Source organism: Equus przewalskii, chromosome 1 (genome assembly GCF_037783145.1).
Source record: "Equus przewalskii isolate Varuska chromosome 1, EquPr2, whole genome shotgun sequence".
NCBI classification, from domain to species: domain Eukaryota; kingdom Metazoa; phylum Chordata; class Mammalia; order Perissodactyla; family Equidae; genus Equus; species Equus przewalskii.
In genome coordinates this window covers 62,450,298-62,470,056 of record NC_091831.1, presented here as the reverse complement: position 1 = coordinate 62,470,056, position 19,759 = coordinate 62,450,298, and the positions used below count along the sequence as shown (strand labels likewise).

General features: G+C 44.0%; 1 protein-coding gene and 1 long non-coding RNA gene across 13 annotated transcripts in view; one reads left to right on the top strand and one right to left on the bottom strand.

Annotated features, from left to right (window-relative positions):
• KAT6B (lysine acetyltransferase 6B) overlaps positions 1 to 10,565 on the bottom strand; it is a 191,785-nt gene extending 181,220 nt beyond the window's left edge. For 4 of the 12 annotated variants that reach the window (XM_070566449.1, XM_070566425.1, XM_070566455.1 and 1 more), the window contains exon 1: positions 10,108 to 10,242. The gene's annotated coding sequence lies outside the window, so the exon portion shown is untranslated. Of the gene's footprint in view, positions 1 to 8,996; positions 9,730 to 10,107; positions 10,243 to 10,427 lie in introns of those variants that run through there. The other 8 variants (XM_070566431.1, XM_070566463.1, XM_070566473.1 and 5 more) reach the window with 4 other exon arrangements.
• LOC103558163 (uncharacterized) lies at positions 8,942 to 19,170 on the top strand. Its single transcript, XR_011524428.1, has 5 exons — positions 8,942 to 9,116; positions 15,178 to 15,264; positions 15,367 to 15,435; positions 16,131 to 16,233; positions 17,338 to 19,170. It is a non-coding gene; the product is annotated as an uncharacterized lncRNA (long non-coding RNA).
• Positions 19,171 to 19,759: the final 589 nt, after the last annotated feature.

Here is a 19,759-nt window from a genome sequence, read left to right as displayed (position 1 = left end):
TCAATATTAACTCTCTCAGGCAACATTCACTATTTGTTCCAAGGGTCACCTGGCATCTAGGTACTGATTAGACTAGCAAGATATGGCCAATAACTGCACCTAAGAGAAGGATGTACCAGTTTCCACAGCAGTAGGTATGTGCTGACATACGTCACATTTTTGGACAGTAGTGATCATTTTTACTTCAAAACCAAAAAATAAATTTAAAATAACAGTGAATAACTGCATTTAAAATAGTAGTGAATAACTGCATTTTGATCTCATGCAAAACAACCAAGCAACCTTCGATCCTCCATCTGCCCTCCCCCAGACACAGACACACACCCCACTCCTCAATTTAATCTCAAAATTAGCTCTCATCTGACACCAACCAACAGAGTTAATTAGGCAAAAGCAGATGTAACTCAGTTCTTTGCTACAAGCAGAATCAGTGTTAAAAAAACACACACACACAGCTAGGAGAGGAACAGAATCAGAAGTCTCTTATCCACAGCCAATTCTCAACTAAACACATGTATATTATCCACTTTATACATTATCCACTGCAAATTTTTTAATCTTAGGCTGGTTTGTTTCTGACATCCCACTGGCCCCACTGTAAATTAGTATATGCTAAGAGAATAGATTGAAAACCAATTTAACTTTAGTCTAAGCAATATCTAACTAGAAAGACAAATCTATAGGAAAAAAATTCATAATTCATTCAAAAGCCAAACAGAAATGCTTTTTTTCCCGATTCAAAATTACCCACACCACTTCTCTTTTTCAGAGCACTAGGATTTGTTTCATATGTAAACAGGACATTCTATCAAAAGTACAACCCTAAAAATCATTATTCTCATTTTTTTCTATAAAAACTTGAAAGTTAGACTAGAAAGCTATCAAAAAGGAAGTGAATCAGTCCAAATTAATTCTGGGGACTCATGCAACATGAAACTAAATTATTCTATTTTCTAAGGTTTTGAATCATTTTATTTTTAACTACAAAATAATATCAGTAAATTATATGGTTCTATCATATAGTTTTATAATAAAACACTAGTTACATCATTTATTACAGACTACTCTAAACAGATCTAGAGAAATGCTTAGTCCAACACTGAGCTTTCGGCTTCATTAGTAGGATATAAATATCAACACTATTCCAAAATATTCACATCAGCATAAGAGTCAAAATATCCTGGATCATAAATATTACGTGATGCCTCCTCTAAGCTTTTACTAAAGCTGTGTGTTGTTTCAAAATCAATGTCATAACACTTGAGTCATGAGATTACGGATGAGCCAAAAACAATGGTTAAAAAAAAAAGAATAAATATTAATAACAGAGTGTATTCTTTTGTCATCCTGAGTTTTCCTTGCTAACAGTTATTTTTAGCTCTCTCACTTTCATAAGCTCCTGGATTATTTTCATAGCCTATTATGTAACTGAGTGAGACTCACAAATCTTAAAGTATCTTCCAAAACAGAACATACACTGCTTAAGGGAAGGCACCTTGACTTTTCTTTTATAACCATCCAGCATAGACTATTGGCACAGTTGCTCAAAACAGCGTCTTCGGTTAACAAATATCTGCTGTCTGACATCAAACATCATCCACATGGTGATATTTGTTAACTTTCAAGTCCTGGATGCATCCATTTCCCCTAAAATTAATGTTCAAGGCTCAAAATGTGAATTGGGAAGTAAGGTTATAAATACTAATCAAAGAACAACAAATAAATATTTAGCGAGATGTTGTTGTGTGTGTGCAGCCGTACAGTAAGAGCTATGCGGATGGGAAGTAATTAAGAAGTAACAAAGCACTGCTTGGCATTTCCTCAAAAAGTTAAACATAAAATTACCACACGACTCCACAATTCCACTTCTAGGTATATACCCCAAATAACTGAAGATAAGTACTCAAATAAGTACACATACACAGAGGTTCGTAACAGCACTATTCACAACAGCCAAAAAGTGGAAACAGCCCAAATGTCCATCAACAGATGAAGAAATTAACAAAATGTGGTATATCCACACATTGGCATGTTATTCAGTCATAAAAAGAACTAAGTACTGATACACGTACAACATGGATGAACCTCAATAAGATGTGAAAGAAGCCACATGCAAAAGGTCACATATCATATAATTCCATTTATATGAAACTTCAGAATAGATAAATCCATAGAGAGAACACAGATTTACAGGGCTGGCGGGGGGTAGGGGAGCTGAGGAGAAACTGCTCTATGGGTAAGGAATTTTATTTTGGATTGATGAAAATGTTTTGGAACTAGATAGAGGTGGTGGTCACACAACACTGTGAATGTACTAAGTGTGAAATGTCACTGAATTGTTCCCTTTAAAATCGTTAATTTTATGTTATGTGAATTTCACCTCAATAAATTACTTTTTAAAAAAAGAAATAAAGCACTAAACTATAATACCACCAACCATTTTCTGACACCTGCTGTGGGTGAGGCACTACACAGATTATCAGTAAACCTTAAAACAAGCCTATAAGGTAGCATTGTTGCTCCACTTTGCAAAAGGAAAAGTGAGACATGACCTGGCCAAGACCTCAGACCAGTAAGTCATGAAGGATTTTCAATCAGATGCTAAAACCTAAACTCTTTCCTGTCTCTCCATTGGTTTTCAAACTAGGTTCCTTAGATCTCTTGTGAGAACATGCTTTGGGCATCACCTGCAGGTGCCCCTTGTAGGCCATAACCCCTTGTACCCAAAAAAGCAGCTCCATCTTAACTGTTCTATATATACAGTGGGCTTCTCCACAAGATTCATTTCAAAGAAAGGGTTCCTCTGACTACAGAAGGAAAAAACTGTGGAACTCTGGAAACAAGTGTGACTATATCTTGCTAAGTGTGGATGCGTAGAACACCACTTGAGTGGATGGGACTTAAACTGAACCTTGAAAGACAAGGCAGAACTTGGATAACTGTCTGGTTTCTCCAACCAAATTCAAATCTTTCATGGCCCAGTGCAAACAACACCTTCTCAGTAGCCCTACATCTCTTTGTCTAACAGGAAGCTTTTAGCTTTCTTACTATTTTGGCATTCATTTCCTACTTTGAATTATGCTTATTTGCATACTGACCTCATCTCCCTTACTAGACTGTAAAATTCTTAAGAACAGGATTCATGTTTGATTCATCTTTGTATGCTCCAAGATTGCCCAGGACCACAACTTGAACATAAGAAGGGTTCAAAGCCTATTGGTTAAATGAATACATCAGTGAATGAATGAAGGGAATCAAGGAGAAGACAAAGAAACTAAGAATGAGCTGTCAGACAAAATGGACACTGAGTCCATCCATGTGCATGCCTAGAACAGGTATGTGTTACAGAGGAATAAGAAATACAGTTGGCTGTCACAAAAGCTAGGCTGATGGGGCCGGCCCCACAGCCGAGTGGTTGGGTTTGCATGCTCTGCTTCAGTGGCCCATGGTTTCACCGGTTCGGATCCTGGACACAGACATGGCACCGCTCGTTGGGCCACATTGAGGCAGCACCTCACATGCCACAACTAGAAGGACCCACAACTAAAATATACAACTATGTACTGGGGAGATTTGGGGAGAAAAAGCAAAATAAAAAAGCTGGCCTGAAGCATGAGAACATGACAGATGAAGTAATAGGAAGCCACTGAAGGAGTAGTGACACAATAAGGCATAGTGGAGTGCATGCATGCACACACACAAATTTGTTGAATGTCTGAATCACTCTGGCCATAGTATCCATCCAGTATTGGATGGAGAAAAGAATGACTGAAGGAATAAACAAAAGCAACCAGTATTTCATCTCTTCAAATATCAATTTTATTCAGCTTATATTTATGAGTCTAACTCAGCAGCAAGCCCAGAGTAAGCACTCAATAAATGTTAGTTGAATTGAATATTTAATTCCCTATCTTTTTAGAATAATACTAAGTTCTTTCTCACTACTCATTAACATAGTTTTCCATTCATAAGCTAATAATGTTTTCCAAGGATTTCTAAGAGACTAAATCACCATGAAAATTATCATTTCAACTAATACATATTACATTAATTAGAAGTTTAATTTTTCATGTCATGCTCTCCTAGTTGACAATATCCTTGTTATGTCATTAAACTATAATTGTGTAAATCTGCTTCAACAAACAATAACTGAACCATCAATAAACTATTATGGCTTCCATAATCCCAGCAAAGATTAGTTTCAACATCATCATCATAAATGAGTAGAAACATGTCCCAAATCTCCTGGTGAAGCCCATGAATTAGGTTTGCACAGTCATCTCTGCATTTAAGTGCTCAAGAGTTTCAATCTCTAAACTTTAATCACACTGTTAGGAACCTCCCAGGAAATTTGATCCCTTGTAAAACAGGATTTTAGAGACAAGATGAAAAGTCATTTGAAGTCATCAGGCCTTCGGAGCCAGGGTACACTGATTAGTAATGATGATATATTATAACTAAGCATTTGCACTTAAGAAATAATCAACTAAATTTGGAGCGATTTTTGGGGGACATCTAAAATTTCTATTCAATCTTAGATTTCTTTCTAATTACAAATTAGCTTTAGCTGGGTTTTAATGACAAAGACAGAACAACATACTAAGAAAAAATCTGACATCTGAATTTTTAAAAGATTATTTTGAAAATATAGATCATCTCACACTTAAATGTTACCTTTATCACAAATGTCTTCAAACAGGGTATCCAGTATAGCCTGAAAACAAATTAGGGCTCCCTTTGAGAATCACAAAAAATTACAGATCTATTTTTAAAAATGACCACATATACATACAGCTATTTCCACAATTTCCAGGGCTTACAGAACCTCTATGGCCATCCCAGGACCCCGGAAGGTCCACTGGCTACTCCAGCTTTACTTACTTTAACAGACACAGTGAGGTTGATCATTTTATCCAGTTTCACAATAATTATCTCTATGTGTGCTTAATTAGGACATGTGACATTAAAAGTAAAAATGTTATTCTCATTGATTTTGGAAATTATCAAATATGCTACTGAAATCTTACTTAACAAGGTGTGCTATGATGGGACGTATCTAGAGGGTAGGGATCAAGTCCCCACTTTGCCAGCTACCTAAGCTGTGGCATATTGGACATGTTACTTAATCAACCTAAGTCTCAGTTTTCTCATCTGTAAAAATGAGAATATGTCCTCGTTTTGCAGAACTGTAAAGAGGAATAATTGAGATAACAAATATGAAAGAACCAAGGATGGAGGTGGACACATGGCAGGAACATAATAAAATGCTAGCTCATAAAAGGAAAAAGGGCAATACAGTCGGCTGGAGACCTGTAAAATCTAATCTGGCTAAACTTCTGTGTGTACGATCATTTGCTCCTAAGACAAGGGGAAGTCAGCACCTGGCTCTTAGTCATAGATGTAGACAAGCAAAAATTCAAGACAGGAAAAAGAAAAAGCGAAGAAAAGCAAAAATAGATTTGTAATGGTGAGGATGGGGTCGATAAGAGTGTATTTTACTCATAATCATGTATCTCTAAGGTCAATAAAGCTTTCAGGAGATTAATACTGCATAGGAGAATATCTACTTGACGTGAGGGTAGGAAGAGTCTTAAAACAAGACACAAAAAGCACTAACCATAAAGAAAAAAACAATAAATCTGACTCCATTAAAATTAAGAACTTCTGCTCATTAAAAGACATCATAAAGAGAGTGAAAAGGCAAGCCACAGAACTGACGAAGGCATTTGCAACATACATAACAAAGGATTTGTATCTACAGTAAATAAAGAACTTCTAAACAACAATAAAAGACACAAAGCCCAATTTAAAAAAAAAATAATAGGGGGCAGATTTGAATAGGAACTTTAAAAATGAGGAAATCCAAATAGCCAAGAAATGTATGAAAAGCTGTTCAACCTGATTACTAATCAGGTAGATGCAAAATTTACCAGATTAGCTAATTTGAAAAGCTAAGACTGAGAGTTCGAGAGGACAAGAAACAACGGGAATTCTCATACATCACTGGAGGGAGTGTGACATGGTACAACAGTGGAAAACAGTTTGACTGGTACCTAGTAAAGCTGAAAATAGCATCCTCTGCGACTAGGGCAACAACACAACTCATCATCCAAATCCAGACACTTTTGAGAATTAAAGGTATTACATTAATAATTACACCAGGACAACAGGTATAAGCCAGGATAAGCGGTCACCCTACCTTTGAATAAGCAATTCCAACCCTAGGGGCACACCTTAGAGAAACCTATACACATGTGCACCAGATGACAGGTACGGGAACACTCAGAGCAGCTTTGTTCACAATTTCCCCCAAGCTGGAAACAACTCAAATATCCTGCAACAGTGGAAAGGATGTTACAAAAATTGTGGAAGATTGTGGGAGTCCTGTAAAAAAGTGCTTAAAGGTGCTTTGGAAATGCAAATTAAAGCATTATAAGGAAGAAATATCCCTCCATCACACTTCTCCCATCTATGCATCATTTACCATTCTGCAAGCAAAGACTGATCACTATAGCTCACACATCCCTACTTTCATAAAACAATTTCCTTTTCTCTCACTTTATACAAATACAGGCATCTGTATGCAGGAAAAGTGAAGGTATTTTGTAGAGAACTATCTAAGAGACTGAAAAGTCACCTGTTAGGAATCCTGGCATTTAATAAAGCCAGATCCATTAGTTAGGTCTTCTTCTAACCAGTATGTGAAAGTCCATGAAAGTTTCTAAAGCACATTAAAGTTATTTATCAAACTTCCTCAACTACCTTCCAATACTCACCCTATTTTACCTTTCATTCATGTTATGCCTTACATCTGACAATTTCCACTTTATCTTCACAAGTAGTGAGTAAGATAAACATTTGGTTATAACGGCAGACATAACATCCACTCTACTCAGAGGCCTGCGTATGGCTGGTAGGCAAAACTACTGACCATGTCATCACCACCAGCCAGTTATTCCCCTAAGTTCCCCCTTTAATGTTAAAACCTTCCTCTGTCTCTACCTTTTCTTCATTTTTTTTTCTAACCATCCTTTCACCTCCCCAGCCTTCAATCCTAAGTAGAAGTTCTCGGGTAAGAATCTGATCCTTTACTGAAACATGCAATATTATCCTTTCCTTCTTTCTTTTTTCTTCTTCTCTCCAAAGGCCCCCAGCACACAGTTGTATATTCTAGTTGTAGGTCCTTCTAGTTTTGCTATGTGGGATGCTGCCTTAGCATGGCTTGATGAGCAGTGCTAGGTCTGTGCCCAGGATCCAAACCAGTGAAATGCCAGACAGCCAAAGTAGAGCACATGAACTTAATCACTCGGCAAGGGGAACAGCTCCCTATCCTTTCTGTCTTAAAAAGATAAAAAGACTGCCCCAATTCATTTTGATACATGTGTGAAAAATATATATAATAAAAGAATGGAGTGTTTTATTTCAGGCTATCCCAGAAAATCTAAGGTACACAAGTAAGACGGTAAGAATGTACGTTACTAATAGTCATATCAAAAAAAAAAAAAAAAACCTTTGTTGAAGCACCACAGAACTAACATTATCCTAACAGAACTAACTCCCATTTGCTACTTCCATCTCCTTGTTCATGTATGGAAGAGTCTTCATATACTCTTTAGTTTGAATTTCCTGGTACCTCCACCCCAAACATACTTGGTTCAATGGTTCTCTTTTCCCATTTTCCACATCTGTAATTCTTTATCACTATCTATTCACAACCTTGGTCCAATACTCACTTTATCACATCCCAATACCCTCTCCCAGTTGCAGGACTTAAACTCCTTCATGGGGCACAGGAGGCCATTTGCCTTTGTCCCTGATCTCCCACTACTCCCTGCAGTCTGGCCATACCAAAGCACTTACAAATTCAAAAATACACAGTATCCTTTCCCAAGGGAGTACAGAAGCCTCATCCTGAAACACCCTTCTTTCCTTCTCCTGCCCCACCTTCAAGACTCCAGCTCAAGTTTCACCCAAGAAATCCACCCTATCTAACAACCCTGTGTCCCAAACTAACACCTTTCGTTGTCCCATCCTCAGTCCTGGTGCAGTCCACCGAATCACATTCACCTCGACCTACTACTGCCCAGCTCCAGCCATCTTTCTTCACGCCTGCCACCTTTTCCCACTCCCGGGAATCCCTCATCCCCATGAGATTTTCTGCTACAGATATATTTTGCAAGTTCTAAGTAGCCTCCCTTCACATTTAAGTCTGCTCTGCTGTCTTATCATCTTTCAGAGACTCTCCCAGGCATATCCACCCCACCCTGCCATGTTTATTTAATTCTTCATAAACCCAAAGCCTGCAAACTTCCTTTCTATTCCAACATGCCAATTCACCCAGGTATCTCCTTCCCACCACAGCAACTGTACCTGCTCCTCACATTCCCCTAATACTACTCCCAATCCAATATCTACTCTACACTGCTTTCTCAACTCCACTCCACATCCACCACACCTAAATCCATCCTTACTCTGCTCTCAGACAACTGCAATCTCACCCTTCTGAATCATTTCACCTGCCTTCATCTACCCTTGGTCCCCCTTCCACATCTCCAATATTGCGCCTTTCTGTATCTTCCCTTCTGCACCTGCATGCACACGTCCACTTTCCCATCCTATCCATCCCCTCACCAGTCCTTCCCAACCACTCGCTGGCTCCCCACCGTTCCTACCAGGTCACTCCGATTCAGAAAACTCCTACAAGCCACCCACCTTCCGACCACCCGAGCCCCTCCCCCACTCCGATATCGCCCCGCCCCCTCCACCCTCGAGCCCCGCCCCTTGCCCTGGAGGCCCGCTGGGGGGCGGAGCCTGTCCCTCCTCCCCTTTCCCCGCCCCCTACCGTCACGCTCAGGGGCAGCCTGACCCCGAGCGGCCCCGCGGTGACCCTCGCGCAGAGGCCTGTGGGAGGGGCGTCACAAACCCCCGATCCCCACCTTCTGCTCCTCTCCCGCCCAGTCTCCTCCCCCTGGGAACGCGCTGGGTGGGTGACAGACCTGGCCGCGCGCCACTGCCACCGCGCCTGCCGGGGGTGCTGCCGCTGCCTGAGAAAAATCCGCGGCTGCCGCCTGGAGGAGGTACCGTCGCCTCCGCCACCTCTGCCGCCGCCGCCAGGGGTAGGAGCTAAGCCGCCGCCATTTTGTGTCCCCCTGTTGTTGTCGTTGACATGAATCCGACATGACACTGATTACAGCCCAATGGAGTCTCATTAAACCCGAGCCGCGGCCCCGCCCCAGCGCTGCTCCATTGGACGACACCGCAGACACTTAGAGCCACCCGTTGGCCTACGGCTCTGTCCGTCACGCACACAATAACCATTCTGCACCCCATTGGGGCAGATTCCTGCCGGTCATCTCGCCCCGCATAGACACACCCCTCGACACACATCATCCCCCTCTCCGGCACCACCCCGGGGGAGGGCCCACTGCCAGTACCAATCAACAGACCGCTGGGCCCGCCTCTTCTGGGCACCTATTGGTCCAGCACTTTTTCTCTCTCTCTGACACCGCGCCACCTCTACTTCCACCTACCCGCCCCCTCTACCTCTAGAAATGGATTGGGTCTACTCGCAGGAGAGGCGCTTGGCCTTACTGGCTGGAGACAACGCCAATCAGAGGGCCTTTTCCCTCTCCCCTCCCCCACTCAACCCCAAACCCCTAGCCCGCAGCTAAAGTTTGTGTGAGAGCTGATCGCTGGCGGCGGCCGCAGGATTCAGGGGTGGGCGGGGGCGGGGGCGGGCGCGCGCGGGCGGGCACGCGAAGTTAAAATTCGAGGTTCTCAGTCGCCGGCTCCCGCAGTGGAGAGCGCGGACGGGCGCGCCGCCCGGAGCGTTCCATCCCGCCCCCTCCTCCACCCTCTCTCGTCCCGTCCCGGGCGACTACTCGCCCGCCCCCTGGCTCTCATCCTTACCCCCCACATACCCCTACCCTGGAAGCCACAGGCCGCGTGCAGGCAGAACGATGTTGCTGCAGCCTCCTCTCCATCCCATACCGAGGGGGAGCAAGCCCCTACCCGCCGGGCGTGCACCCCCCGGCTCCACACTAGCCCGTGTCTGCAAGCACGTGCACCGTTCGCCGCTGCCTCCAGCCACCCCGGTCCCCGGCTAACCTCGCCTGCAGCCCGGCCAATCGCTTGCTGCCCTTTGTTGCTGCAGCCCGAGTCTCCCCGCTGCCTTCCTCAGCCTCCGCCTCGTCCTTTGCCAGCCGCCCGGGTCCGCAGCGCCGCGCTCCCCCCGCCTGGGACCCACCGCCGCCGCCGCCGCCGCCTCCTTCTCCTCCGCCTCCTCCTCCTCGGCTCCGGGCTGCAGCGCACAGAGCCCGAGGCAGCGCCGCCCAGCCCTGCTCCCCCCGCGCCGCCAGCTAGCCCGCCCGGCCCGGCCAGGGGCGCAGCCTGGACCCCGCCCGCCCCAGTCCCCGCCCCGGGGGTACCTGCCTCCGCCCTGGGGGGCTCCACTCGCCGCCCTCCGGGGAGGGCGGAGATGCCGGTGTCCGCGGGAGGATGGGGACGCCTGGGCCGTTTGGGGCGGGGAGTGTGCCCGCCAGGGCTGGGACTGAGAGGTGCGGTCCTCGCCAACGCGCCCCCCCTCCCGCCGCTGTGGGCCCCAAACTTCGTCCTCCGCCCAGGCCTTGCACCCTCGGGCGATCGCGGCAGTTTTGGGGTGGAGGATGCCTCGGGAGCTGTGTCTACCCTGATCAGGAGGAAGAGGGAGCAGTGACATTCAGCGACTGCGGACAGGGCACGGCGGCGGCATCCTTGGGTGGGAGTGGGGATGTCAGACGCGGGCTGGAGGGAGAAGCTGCCCCTCAAGATGCCCTCTCCCGGCCTGAGAGGAGCCAGAGAGCTCTGAGCTGCTTTCGGAGTGCTTTCTTGGGCGTTGCAGCCGACGGCAGAGGTGCTGGGGGGCGGGGGGAATCGGGGGAAGACCGCTGGGGGGGCCCTTCCCCCTCTCCTCTAGCCAGCGCTCGAAGGAAGGCTGATGGCGAAGTTCGGTTTTCCAGGCTTCCCCTGGGCCCCCCGAGTTCCTGAGGCCCACATGAGGGAGGCTGGGGGCTTCTCTGGCCGCCCAGTCAAGGCCAGTCTAACGCTGCCCACATGCCTTCCAGCGCCCTCCAGACTCGGAAGAGATCGTCCCTCGTTCTTCCCGGAGATGGGTGGCATGCTAGCAGGAGAGACTTCCGAAAATAGGAAAAGTAGGCTCAAGAAATGGCTTCTACAGAGTTTGAGTACAAAGTTTCCCTTCCGAGGCGCCATTTCTTCGGGAGGAGGAGGAGAACTATGTCTTTGTAAAAGATCCAAATTTCAGGCATGGTGGCCTGGGTGGAAAACCACCTGTTGACTGAAGTCTGTCCCTGGAGTCAGGGCAGTCTTGGGCCCTGGCAGAGTGACGCAAGGTGCCAGGGAGGGGAGGCCCCAAGCTTCCTGCACTGGTTGACTCCAGCATCCTCATGCCACTGACAGTGCAGCAGCAGCATCTTCAGCTCCCCATTAGAAACCACTGTACAAACTAGGTAGGTACTTTGTTAGAGCAACTTATCTCAGACAAACAAAACAAGCAGCACAGCCTTGTCCTCAAATACAGAGAGCACAATACACACTTTACTTTTAAAGATCGCCTGTTCCTTTGGGGTGTGAGCTGCCTCTACTTATAGCTTCTTGGCAGCAAGGTGAGAAAGGAGCTAAGACAAAGGGCACAGAGTTGGATGAAAGGATAGATAAAGGGAGAGGGGGAGCAAAAGAGTTGTAATACTAAGCGCAAAACTGTCACTGGTTCCATTATAAACCCCTTTTATAGGTGTTTTATTACTTGGTTGTTAGTTTTAAAAAAACAAACCTCTTTAGATTAAATCTTGGCATTCAGGGGCTCAGCTCAGGGAAACAAAACACAGGGAAAGCTTGCATCCGCCATCAGCTTGGCTACTTTTGAGTTAAATTACTGATAAAACAAACAACGGATTGGGCTTCCTCAGAGTCTCTCTACCTCTTTTCTTTAGTGTCTTCAGTAGCTGGCTCAAGGTGAATTTTTACAAGGCATTAGTTCATAATTCAGTCTAGTTCATTGAGTTATTTCAAAGAGAAGGACGTTTATAAGGTGTGCTTTTTTTTATAACGCAGGTGCTGGGATTTTTATTCTCCAAGAAGTTACTAAGTAAACTTAAGAATCCTGGCAGACACTTTAGCTTTTACTTTCTATTTTTTTCCTATGGTCTGCCCAGATGCACTTTATTTTGTAACTTAGATTTGAGTGTCCCAGACTGCATTTTATCTCAACCAATAAAAATAAACCATGTCTTAATTAAAAACAAGTTTCAAAACCCCATTAACTGTACACTCAAACTAAAGTATGCTAAAGAAGCAACCAAAGACAATAAAAGCCAAAAAGTACACATTTCAGATGTCTTCAGGCAATGAATTGTGGGAGATTTATGAGCATCTAACACTCATTCTCACTAATGAGTTAGCCACTTGGCTTTCCAGTGCATCAAGAAGTGAAGAGACACCTTGGAGAGAAATGGGTCTTGTTCACCTAAACTTGTGGTCCTGTAACCCCAGGAGCTGGCAAACACAGAACAGAGAAATGTCTTTATCCAAAATCTTAATATGTTTTCTGAGGTTCTTTTCTTAACAAACATTGTTCTCTAACAGTGGCATGGCAAGCAAAGGGAATGTCTTGCTTCCCCATTGATACTCCCCTCTAAGGTGAGAAATCCTGGCTCTTGAGATAAGTGGGACTGGAAAGGAAACAAAGACACAGCCAGAGATACTTAATGCTACTCCTAAAACTCTCTTATCTATGGTATCTCAAGTCTTCTGCTGAGCTAAACAGCTCAGTTAAGAAGTTAACCTAGAAATAACTTGAATTGAAAACCAAGTATTGTGCAAAATTTGCAAGCTGACTGTGCTGAAGGATTATGAATCCAGGGGCTCACTGACCAGTCCTCCTCCCTCCCCTAAAACAGCCCCCAACGGCCACCACTGCCAGAACTACTGACAACTACAGTTATACTGCTCAGTGTGGTCCACAGATCACTGCCATCAGAATGATGTGGGAATGAGTGCTTAAAACACAAGTCCCTCAGCCCAACCCCAGAGATTCTGAATCAGTAGGTCTGGAGTGGGGCTCCCAAATCTACATTTTTAGCCCGTGACTTGACTTGAAGCTTATGATCACTGAATTTGAGAACCACTGGCCTAGGCTGAATCCTCTACTTCCCCAACTGGAAAGGAATGCTGCTTCTGTGAGTGTCTAAGCCAGACAGTTATAGTCCCTGATACTGGGATGATTCCATGGTCTGACCAACGTGCCCTTGAGTCCTGAGTAAGGATAAAAAAGAATGCAGAGGAGCTTCAGGAGCTGAAGGGAACCTGGAGAGTTTGATCTTTTGGGTTTGTTTCCTTGCTCTGAGGCAAATCAGACAAACAGCCTGATGAGAGACATAACATCCACAGATGCACTAACAAGTCCTTCTGAAGGAAAGTGGGTAAGGAGGCAACAAGCCTGGATTCAGAAAGGATTTGTCCAGGCCTCAGCCCCACATGAATTCTATTTACATTCAATTAGTCACTTAAAAAAATTGGTCTATACCTCCCCTTCCTACTGCCACATGGAATCTTCTCTCTTCATTAACCGGAAATTGTCCCCACACAGTGTCTGATAAAGTAAGTCAAGGGCAGAGGGAGTGTGGGATGACCAGTCAAACTATTAGTTTTAAATAGGCTAGCAAATTCAAGCTATAGCTTTGTGTATGAACAGCCTGTATTATCTTAAATACCAGTACTCTGCACCCACACCCCATTTGTGTGTTCCTGCTTAAAAACCTTTAATGTCTTTTAAATGCATTCTGGATCAAGTCTAAATTCCTTAGTTTACCTCTAAGGCTAGAAGTACATCTGCACCCAACCAATATCTCATCTCTAGTTTCTCCCAACTCATCACACTCCTCCATGCCCAGCACTCACTGTTCCCTCTGCAGCCATGCCTGCCGCTACCTTACCTGATGAAGACATTGAGAAGGGTTCCTCCAAACCCATGATTCGCTGCTGCCTCCTCTGGGAAGTTTTCCTGGTCTTTTCAGGTAGCCCACAGGACTTTGAGCACACCTTTACTCCAGCCCTGGCACATGTTAAGTGCTCTGTTATTATTTGTTGAATTATGGAATAAATAAAAGCACTTAGCACACTCTGTTGTCACATTTGCCAGTCTGTTGTCCTATTCAGCTTTTCTCCTGCATAGACCAGCTTGTTCATCTGTGTAACTGCCCTAATGCCTGCTGCTTAGTAGAGAAACACCATCCATACCTGTGGTTCCCATCCCTGGCAGTACATTAGAATCACCTGAGAAATTTTTGAGCCAGCCTAGCCCTTAAGTTCCACCTGAGGCCACTTAAATAAGAACATCTGGGAGTGGGGCCCATTCATCAGTATTTTTTTTTTGAGGAAGATAAGCCCTGAGATAACATCTGTTGCCAATCTTCCTCTACTTTATATGTGGGACGCCTGCCACAGCATGGCTTGACAAGCGGTGCCATGTCCGCACCCGGGATCCAAACTAGTGAACCCTGGGTCGCCAAAGCAGAACGTGTGAACTTAACTGCTGCACCACCGGGCTAGCCCCATCATCAGTATTTTTTTTTAAAGCACCCTGTGCAGTCAGAGTAGAGAACCATTGATTTATATAAACCAGGAGGATGTCTCAGCATCAAGTGAGAAATTCTGAAGAAGACAGAGGAGTGGGAAAAGATCATAAAGTTAGCTAAATGTTGCTGAGAGGACAGAGTTGGCAGGGATCTTTTCGTTTTTGTTTTGAGACTCAAAGGTGTGGTGACCTTTCATTAATCATCAGAAGAGAGTCTTACGACTCAGTTTTTAGCACCAGGCTATACCAAAGAAAATTTGAACTATCCCAATACTTAACTTAATGATTCCCAGTCATTTGGATTTTGAAATTTTGGGGAAACTGTCAGAGTTGCCAACTTTTAATTTTGATAATAAGGACATTTTTAAAAAGAACTAACTGCCATCCACTACCTGCATCATTTCATAGGAGAAAGGACATTTTTAACTCCCAAAACAGTTAGAAGAACATATTCTCTGAATGAAAGCCCCTCCCGTTAATTTGAAAGTGGGCAGCTTTACTTCACATGTACATTTTCTTTCTTCCTCTTTTTTTTTCCATTGCAGTGCAGACAGTGGAACTTCATCTCTGAGTCTGGCTACCTGACAAGAGTACATTTAAGAATTACTGGACTATTTTATACTTTTCTAGGGGTAAGGAAGTATAGATCATGTTCAGTCTAACAATTTTCTCCAGTTTGTACGACCCAATGTACTCAACTAATCCAAGACGGTTTTCTCTTATTCTGTCTTCAGTACAGAAAGAAAATATACACCTCAGAGGGTCCGTGGCAAAGGAATATGGAAGAGAGCACCAAATTAAAAGTAGGACACCATATTTTTACCCATCTCTGCCACCAACTAATGTGTGTTCTTGGGCGAATCACAGAGTGGCATTGTCTTAAAACTTGGGTTTTCTATGAGACAGTAAGCCCTGTGTGGGTGCTGTGTCCTCAGAGCCTAGCACAGTGCCTTGTACACAGTAGATGCTCAATAAATATTTGTTAAGTTAACAAATAGATTAAATCAAGGGAGTTATTTTACATTATCTCTAAAGTCTTAACAGGCCCCAAATCCTACAACTTATTTAAATAGTAAACTGCAAATCTCTGCCCTCAGTAATTTATTATTAACTTACCCTGTGGTTCCCAAAAGGGCATTATTCTTGTATATAGTGTGCGTAAAGAATTAATGAAAGAGCGAAATTTCTGAATAACTTCCTTTTTTTCCTACCTCATTTTTAATTATAAAATTTGTATACATATGTGTCATAGAATGGACAATAGAGAAAAAGGAGAAAAATTAGTTGTAGGTCCTGATGCTGAATGATAATATTTTATCACATATTCTTCTAATTTTTTGCCTCTGTCAATATTTCTATTGTGACTGAAGGTTGGGATAAAATTTTCAGCTAAGGAAACTAGAGTAGTAAAAAGTAATTTACTAGAACTTACTAGAATATTGAGCTTCCTTAGAGAGTTTGCATTATCATAATCATTCCATGTCTGGAAATATCCCAGTTCTTCAACAGAATTGCAGAGAGAGGACCTGAGTTCTCCTTTCCAGTTATAAGGTGCTAAATGAAGTTAGCATGTCTAAAACATCCCAGAGAAAGCCAAGGGGGTAAGTCTGATGAGTCTTTTCTCCAGCTTGCTACCTTTCCTGGTATTAGGAACAAAAGACTGCTTGTGGGAGAATGTGGTTGAGCTTGATCATAACACCCTTGGCCAAAAACTCCTTCAGGGTTGAGACTGGATTTGGTTCATCTTTATATTCCCCAAATTGCCTTGCACATATGTTGAATAAAATAGAAGGTTAAGGATCTGTTATCCATCTGCTTATCTAAAGCCTACCTTTTAAAATTCGTAAATTAAACTGTAAACCTCATAAGCTTAAAGATTTCTTCTATAGTGATTTTTACACATCATAGGCATTTATTAAATGTATGAAGGTTGGATAAATACATTTCCTAACCACTGTGAAATAGTACTTCCTGTTACCCAATCTAAAACCACTTTTTCTAAGCTATGTATGTTTGTTGGGGAGTTGTCTTTAAACACTTAACACTTTAGCATTTGATCAATGGGTGTGTTTTATTTGCTATATACTATATTTGCTATTTTTTCTACTATATATATGTATACATAGTGTGTACTATGTATATATGTATATGTATATTATGTATATACATGACTAGGAACCACTCCCATCTCAGTTTCTCTCTTTCTAAGAGCAAAAGTACCATACTTTGAGGAGCTCTTCTCTACTACCAAAACTGTTTTAGCTGTTGCCTTCTGGAGTTTGCAGCCTATTAATCTGCTCCATGCGCATTACTTCAGTGGCTGATGTGACTTGGCATATCTACTGGCTGGGACTTAGATCTTCTGTTTTCTTACAATAGCAATGCCACACGTCAAGTAATAATCTTTAGTAAATAGTCAATAATGGCTTCTGATTTTGTTTCCTAAATCATAACCGATGACCTGAAATAACAACTCCAAGTTCTGTGTATTTGTAGTTTGTTGTATCTCAATCCCTGGCAGAGAGATCAGTGTTCACCACTATTCCCTGTGCTTCCCTACATTTCACAGTCTTCCTTTCAATTTGGTTAGAACCATGTAGCTAGTTTCAGCCAATGAATGATGAGCAGAAGTGGTATGTATTACTTCTGGGTCAAGGAAATTAAGAACCAAGATGGTCATTCTCTATTCCTCTCTTTCCCTTCAGAAGCATCTCAGAATCCATGTGTTCCAGATGAGGAACCTCAACTTGGCAGAGCCACTATTAGCCTGGACCTCTGAGTGACTGAAAGGAGCAGACTTCCCCGTACCGCCCCCCCACCCCCCCACCGCCACCACTTGCTTTGACATATAACAGGAGAAATACATTTTGTTGTGTTAAGCCAAAAAGATGTTGAAATGTGTCTACTACAGCAGGTAGTAGTGTTGCATAACCTAAATTAATATACTCCCTAAATGCAATACTTTACAAACACCTTTCTTAAATCTCAGTGACTATGTAGTTGAGGTAAAAGCACTCCTCTCTCCACTAATTATCCTCTTCTCCAAGCACCCCAGCTGACTGCCCATTGGCCATGTTTGTGATGGGTATATCAGATATATCATGCTATGTTGGATCTTCCTCATAGTACTTTAGTAAACTATTGATGACGTGGAGAGAATTAAAAAGTGGATCCATTTCTCCATGTAAATAAAAGCTGTGAAAGCCTGGGGCAGTAGTGTCACTCTCAGGCTAGAATCTACTGTATTTTGCCCTGAAAGGAGAGAAAAGGAAGTCGGAATCACCTTAGTACTTCAGTGTGGCTTTGTTAGCTTTCAAATAATTAACTTTCTCACCACTGTAAATTGAGTTTTTTGGAAATAATGGATGTTTCTTGGGAATATGACTGCTTATTAAGAGAAAGAAATTCTACCCCAGTCCATTCAGTGCCCTCTTTGCAGCTTCTCAACCTAGTCTTGGAGCTCTAAGAAATGACAAATGACCTAGGAGAAGCATATTTTATTCCTATCAATTAAAGGAGTAGGGGAACTCATGTTGGGCATGGTGCTGCGTAATTCTGTGGTTCTACTCAAAAGCTCTAAAGATGAATAGTGTGGAAATGCAGGATGTTGAACTGGACTGAGGGAGCATTGTTTGCTGAGCATGGCTTTAGACTGCTTGGTGTAACAATATTATTAATAACAGCTACCACTTACGGAGTACTTACAGTGCTAAGTGATTTCCCTGAATTGGCTCATTTGAGCCTCACAAAAATCCTTTTTAAATACTGCTATTACCCACCTCCTTCCCCCCACCCCCCGCCCATTCACAGACAAGGAAACTGTGGCCCTGAGGTGTTGAGCAGTTGGCAGGAGGTCAGAATTCCCACCCAGGCTCTTCATCCTTACACTCTACCTGTCCCTCAATGACATCTGAACCCAAGCCCAGGCCTGAAGCCGCTGCTCCATGAGGGTGGCCCCGTGGAGCTAGTCAGGAGACCAGGCAGCCACTGAGCAACCCACCCTCCTCCACTGCCCAGAGGGCACCTGTGGACCAGAAGCAACCCTTAGGCACCCACCACCTCACCCAGGCACTGAAGCCCAAGGCTCCTGGCCAGAGAGGAGGTTGGCTCCACCAACAATGAGAAGGCAGGAAGGCAGGAAGGCAGAAGGCCAAGGAAGGCGAATGGCCTCTGGGGCAGAAGGAAGGAGTCCTGCACTCAATGGAAAAGAGAAAGAGAAGGTGCTACTGGCAGCAACAGAGAAAAGAACCATCCCAGGTAGACTTCCTTGGGGAGGCCTGAGGTCTAACCACTTGCAGGCTGTGAGGACACTGGAATAACCGCTTTGGGGTTTACAAAAGCCTCTCACTTAATTCCTACAAGAATTATTCTGGGGCCAGCCGAGTGGCGCAGCGGTTAGTTCACAGGCTCAGCTTCAGCGCCCAGAGCACCGCTTATCAAGCCATGCTGTGGCAGGCCTCCCACATACAAAATAGAGAAAGATGAGCATAGATGTTAGCTCAGGGCCTATCTTCCTAAGCAAAAAAAAAAGAAAAAAAGAGGAGGATTGGCAGCAGATGTTAGCTCAGGGCTAATCTTCCTCAAAAAGAAAAACAAACAAACAAACAAACAAACAAACCAAGAATTATTTTACAGAGAGAGACAGAAGGAGCGAGGACGCGACTTGCTTCCCCCAGGCAGCTGCTGGACAGGGGCTCCTCGGCAGCCCCTCACCCACCTCGCCCTCCCCCGCCACAGGGCGATGCTCTGCGCCTTTGTCATTCCATATCCCACGGTGGCAGCTAAGTCACTCAGCTGTCACAATCAGGCCTGGAGCGGCAGGATACAAAATAACTCCATGGAGACCTCCCTGTGGCAGGGGTGGGGGCCAGAAGGCCTGGCAATTTCAGCACGCAAAGGAGCACCAGCTGCATCTCGCAAGTTGCTAAATTAGCCGGGCTGTGGTTTTGCTTTTAATTTTTGTGTGAATTCAAGAATAGGTAGCGGATGTCTTGGCAGCATGTGAATGAGACCCTTTCTGAAAGAATTCACCTAGCTGAGGGCCGCTGTCAGGCGCACAAAACTCGCAGTGAGCAGCAGACTTTGACAGAAGCCTCTTGCTTGCCCTCCCACTGCCGGGTTATGTGG